Source organism: Chenopodium quinoa, unplaced genomic scaffold (assembly GCF_001683475.1).
Source record: "Chenopodium quinoa cultivar QQ74 unplaced genomic scaffold, ASM168347v1, whole genome shotgun sequence".
NCBI lineage: Eukaryota > Viridiplantae > Streptophyta > Magnoliopsida > Caryophyllales > Amaranthaceae > Chenopodium > Chenopodium quinoa.
Window position 1 is genome coordinate 1,949,265 of NW_018744537.1, and position 6,000 is coordinate 1,955,264.

The window sequence follows — 6,000 nt, forward strand, 5'->3', positions numbered from 1 at the left end:
TGTAATAAAAACCTAAAAGTCTAACATACCCCTTCTTAACGTTCATCTTTATTGTGGAAACTCCTAACATACCCCTTCTTAACGGCTAGATTACAAGGGCATTTGTGGAATAAATAACATCCCATAATTCCAATTTCCAAAGCCCTAATCGATTACCAGTATCAATTTCCTAACTCCCAATTCATCAATTAGGGTTTTAGGGTTCTATCTAATATTCTGATTCAGCAATCAATCAATTCTTTACTCTATCAATCTCTCCTAAACTTAATTAAAATTTTTTTCTTTTCAATTTACCATTAATCCCAAAAATTATGAAAACCTCATCAAATCCGAATGAATGTGTTCCTAAGGTTGGAGCTCTAATTGAAGGTTCTGCTAGCTCAAATACAGTTGGTATACTTCAATACTCCATATTATTTTGATTAAATAATTTTCTACATACATTAACTTTGATAATTTGTGTTTAAAATCATATAAAAGTTGATCATTTGAATGCATTGCTAAAATAACCAATAATTGCTGCATATGTTAGGGATAGAGAGGTTCTTAAGCAATGTTTTGTAAATATTAATGGTCTGTTGCTGACACGGCTGATTTATGGTATTTTGCCGTTTTGAGTGAAGCAAAAATTTGATATATGTTGATATTGTTGATTGTCATTGGATTAATTTAACTTGGAATGATGCAAAATCTGGTTATTGAGTTTCCGATGATTCTGAATGGTTCTAAGGATGCTAATATTCGTGGCAAAATAATCAATGTGTTTGATATGTTAGAGTTCTGCTAAAATTTCTGTCTAATGAGTGAAACCCTGCTTTGAGGCTCTTCATATGTGATTGGAAATGTTCTTTTGTTATCAATTTGTATGCTCAATAGATATGAAATTTTTTTAGTTGTCTCTTTTTCCTTAGTTTCGATACTAACTACGGAGTACTCTGTAGTTTAGTTTCTTAAATAACATACTAACAATTTTTTTATTGAAGCTGATAATGGGGACTGGGTTTCTGCATCTGATAATGAGGACTGGGTTTCTGATTCTGATAATGAGGACTGGGTTCCTGAATCTGAAGGGCATCTTGTAACTTCTAGCCTTAAAAGACATGCTGATTTTTGCAAACCTTATCAACGACGTAAGGCTCGTAAATCTGAAAATTCGTTTGATCAAAATAAATTCTGTTCTATGATGCCTGAAGCCATCATGCATCATGGTTATTCTCTTAAGATGGTGGAGGACAAACATTATAGGGAGTTACTTAGTTATTTGAATCCCAATGTGAAGCATATTACAAGAAATACCATTCTTAATCATTGCACCATGGAGCATGAAAAGCTCAAAGCACAGTTGCGTCAATTATTGTCTGAGGTGCCTGGTAAAATCTGTTTTACTTGTGACTTGTGGTATGCGTGCTCATCTCGTGGTTACCTTGCGCTTACTGCCCATTTTGTTGATAAATCTTGGACACTTCGGTCCAAAGTGTTGTCGTTTAGGTTTTGTCAAACTCCCCATAATGGTGCTGATATTTATCGTTTTGTTCTTAATATTATCGATGAGTGGCATCTTAAAGGCAAAGCTTTTTCTATGACTGTTGGTGATGCCAGTGATATGGATGCCATGATTGAGTATCTTAAGAAAGACTTGCATTCTACTTGTGCTTTGCCTTGTGGTGGTAAATTTTTTCATATCAGGGGTGCAGATCAGATTCTTAATATCATTGTTCAAAGTGGTATGAAGTTGATTGATGAAAGTGTTATTAAGTTGCGTGAGACTGTGAAATACATTGAATATCATGATTCTACACTTACTAGATTTGAGCAAGCTATCAGAGATTCTCATTCTAATTTTTCTGGTAAGTTGAGGCTTGATGTTCCAACTCGATGGGACTCAACTTATTTGATGCTTTGTCAATGTTTGGAGGCGAAAGCGCCTATTGATAAGTTTGCTTCTCAAGAGATTGGTTTTGAGTATTTTCTTCTCAAGGAGGAATGGGAATCCATTAAAAATATGCGTGATTTTCTTAAACCATTTTATAATATAACCTTGTTGTTTTCTGGTTCGGAATACCCTACTGCAAACTTGTACTTTGCCTATATTACGGCAATTAAATATGTGTTGGCTAAAGCTAAAAATGACTCTATTGGTAGCATCGGAGAAATGGCTGCTCCTATGCTCCAAAAGTTTGAGAAGTATTGGGATAACTACTCCTCAATACTTTCAATTGCTGTTTTGCTTGATCCACGTTATAAACTTCGATATGTGGAGTACTTGTATGGCAAGCTTTATGCTGGTCAGGAGTATGACGATAAGGTGAAAGCAGTATATGACACATTTACTGAACTGTATACATTTTATGCAAATTCCTCTACTCCATCTTCTGTTCAAACTAGTGCATCCTCAACTCCAAGTATTTCAAGTTCTTATTTATGTCCCTTCTGGAAGAACATTTTTCAGGTTGTTAAATTGATGATTCATCTGATTTTAGTTTTGTTTATTTTGTTTTGATGATTTTAGTATAATAATCAACTTTTCTTGCTTTAATTATAGGTGTTTGACGAAGAAGATGAACCTGAGAGTAGGGGAACCAAATTTGATATTGACTCGTATCTATATTCCCCCCGTGTGCCTCGAACTGGTGGAGGTAATTTTGATGTTCTCCAATATTGGAAAACTCAAATCGATTATCCGAGTTATTCCCCTGCTCTTGCTCGTATGGCTAGAGATGTTTTGGCAATTCCCATCACATCCTTTGCCTCGGAATCTTCTTTTAGTATGGGAGGCAGAATTTTGACCAACCTAAGGTCATCTGACATGCCCAAAAACATGGAGGTTTTTGTTCTAGTCCAAAATTGGATGTTTGGCTATGGTGAAGTTGAGGAGATACTCTAGAAGAGTAGAAGTCATTAATGAGACGGAACTTGATGATATCGACTTCGAATCTGTTCCTATCTAAGGTAAGTATATTTAGTGAAGTAATCTATTTTGGTTCAAATATCCAATTTCCCAATTCATTAATTAGGGTTCTATTAATTCCCTAAGTCTCTCTAGCTGATCAAGCAAGCATTCAAGTATATAACCAATATAGAGTAAGGAGTTGTTCAAAGAACAAATTTCTTAGGTATGCAAGCTCAAAAACCAATAACATACTACTATATAAAAATCGAGTAAAGAATTTGCTACATGTATCAATCTTGATAATTCTGGACAGTTTATGGTAACAAGTTTGCAGTCTAGCTAGTTATAAAAAGGATCATAATGCATTGCTTAATAGACAAGTAATTGCTGGTATAAGAATGTTCTTGAGAAATATTTTGTTCATTTTAATGGTCGTGTTGCTGTTACATGACTTACAGTTGGGTTTATGGACTTCTGAGCCTGGTGAACGATTTGTATGTGTTGTGAAAGGATCTATGTATCTTGGAAGATACACAATCGGGTTTTGTATGTAGGGGCTGTTGTGTTTTAAGGTCTTCAACAAAGGGGTAAGATATCGAGTTTTTGTACTCAGGTATTAAGGTCTTAATATGTAGGACTTGTTTGACTAGCAATTCCTAAGTAGATTTTATTTAGTTATTTGATTAAGTAGACATTGTTGTTAGTTAAACATGTAAATGTGGCTAGTTTAGCGGCGAAAGTTGAGCATATGCTCATCCAATCAATACCATGTTAAAGAGATTGTGTAGTGTTGATTTTACTTCTGTCAATTGTGATCTACTCTATTAGATTCATGTGAATTAATGATGTTGGTTTACATTCTTGTAGAAAAAATTATATTACTCCTTGTTAAGAATCTATGTTATCTTTCAAAATAACTCAATCACATACAGTTTTATCGGTGTTCCTTGTGTGTTTACCAGTTTTATCTTGCAATCGCCTTGCTAATTGTTACACTTTACAGCAGTCCAATTGCGCAATTAAAGGGTTATTTGATCTTTGGTACAAGCAAATAAGGTGGTAAGAACAAGCCAACGCTTTGAATCTATGAGCAACTTCTATGACCGGCTTATCATAATAATTACAGTCCATTCTTACTCTACGTCTCTACGTATAATGACAAGGTAGGCAACAAATATTTGACACAGATTAATTTGGCCAATTTCAATTGGGGTGCGGGTTTTATTTACTTCAACTTTAAAGTAAAAAATTGTCTCAATCAATAAACTTTAATAAGTTCCTTTTAGAAAAAAAACATTGAATTAATTCAACCAAAAATAGTCGGTTTTATTAGTACTGCATTATTTTGAGCTCATGTAAGTCTCTTTCAATCATTTCTCAACTAATTTATTTGTCACAGTTTGCGCACATACTTTTTTTTTTTTTTTTTGAACAACAGTTTGCACACATACTTGCTTAAAGGTATGCTGTGATTTACTGAGTATGCAATAAGAAAAGCATATATATACTACCTCCGTTTATTATTATTTGCAACATTTACTAAAATTAGGCGCTTCCTATCATTTGCAACAAACTTTTTTATTTCCTTTTTTAGTAACTTTTTGCCAACAAAATGCCCATATTACCCTTACTTAAACAACTTAGACATCTAATTAGATCACTAACCTAATTTAACTTTTTACCTAATAAATCTGATTATTGTAATCATTTTCACCAAAAATCATTCATCTTCCCACTTTCTCTCCCAATTTTCTTCCTCCTTCAATTTTCTCTGTCCTCTACATTTTCTTCTTCTCATGGCAATGGAAAATGATTGAACATGTCCCTCGACGATCTCATCAAGATCAACAAATCTTCTGGTTCGTGGGGATGTTAAAGGTTTCAGATATGGTTTTAGGGGTGGCTGGTTTCGTGGTGGTGGCTGGGTTCGTCTGGTTCATGGGTTTGGTTTCGTGGGGTGGCGTGGGTCTGGTTCGTGGTGGTGGCTGGGTGGGTCTGGTTTCGTGGGGGTGGCGTGGGTCTGGTTGATGGTGGTGGCTGGGTAGGTCTGGTTTGGGTTTGGTTTTGTTGGGGTGGCGTGGGTTGGGTTCGTGGTGCTGGCTGGGTTTGTCTTGTTCGTGGGTTTGGGTTTGTATGTTTGTGTGGTTCGTGGGGTGGTTGTAGGGGTTCAAATCTGATTCGTGGTGGTTTACGGTGGGTTCGGTGGTGGTGGTGGTGGTGGTGGTGATTCTAGGTTTTAGCGGTTCTAATAATTTTTTTTTTAATTGGATTAGTGTTTAAGTACATGCCCTTATATTTTAATAATCATGCTTAAAAACTTTTGCCTTGGCCTCCGTAAAAGATACAATTGTTGCAAATAATAATAAACGGAGGTAGTGTATGTGATATTATTTGATTCATCTAGAAGCTTTAATATATCAACTTCTATTTATGTTGTAAAAAAATATAATTAAATGTATACTATATATTTTTTTTTGAGAAATTAAATATACTACCTCCGTTCCTTTTTATTGGTTACATTTTGATTTTTGATACTATTCATAATATGAGAAAATCTTCTAATTTATTCCCAAAGTATAAGGCATAATGTAGTCATGTCTCAATTAAAAAAAATTATTCCCAAAGTATAAGACATAATGTAGTCATGTCTCAATTAAAAAAAATGCTTATGACAAGAATTGAACTCAGGTCCATTAGAAAATAAATAAGAAGCCATACCATCTTTGCTATGTAATACTTTTGCTTATTTATTCTTCTTAAATAAAGTTAATGTAGGCCACGAGGTTTTTTTATTTTTATTTTTATTTGTATTTTCTTCAACTAAATCTATAATAAAAGTATTAAGATTTTATTATAATACATGAAAACTATAATACGAAGAAAATAATGTTTAATGTATAGATCTGGGACATCGTCTGGGCTAAACATTAGTTAATGTTTAAATAGGTGTATTGACAAACGTGTAAAGTTATAATATGACCCATAAAAAGAAATGAAGAGAATATTAATGATATAAGATGTGCAGTAACAAGTGCAAAATTTCATATCCCGCAATTAATAAGGAACAGAGTAGAAATTTGTAATTTTTAATAGTACAACAAAGAAATATT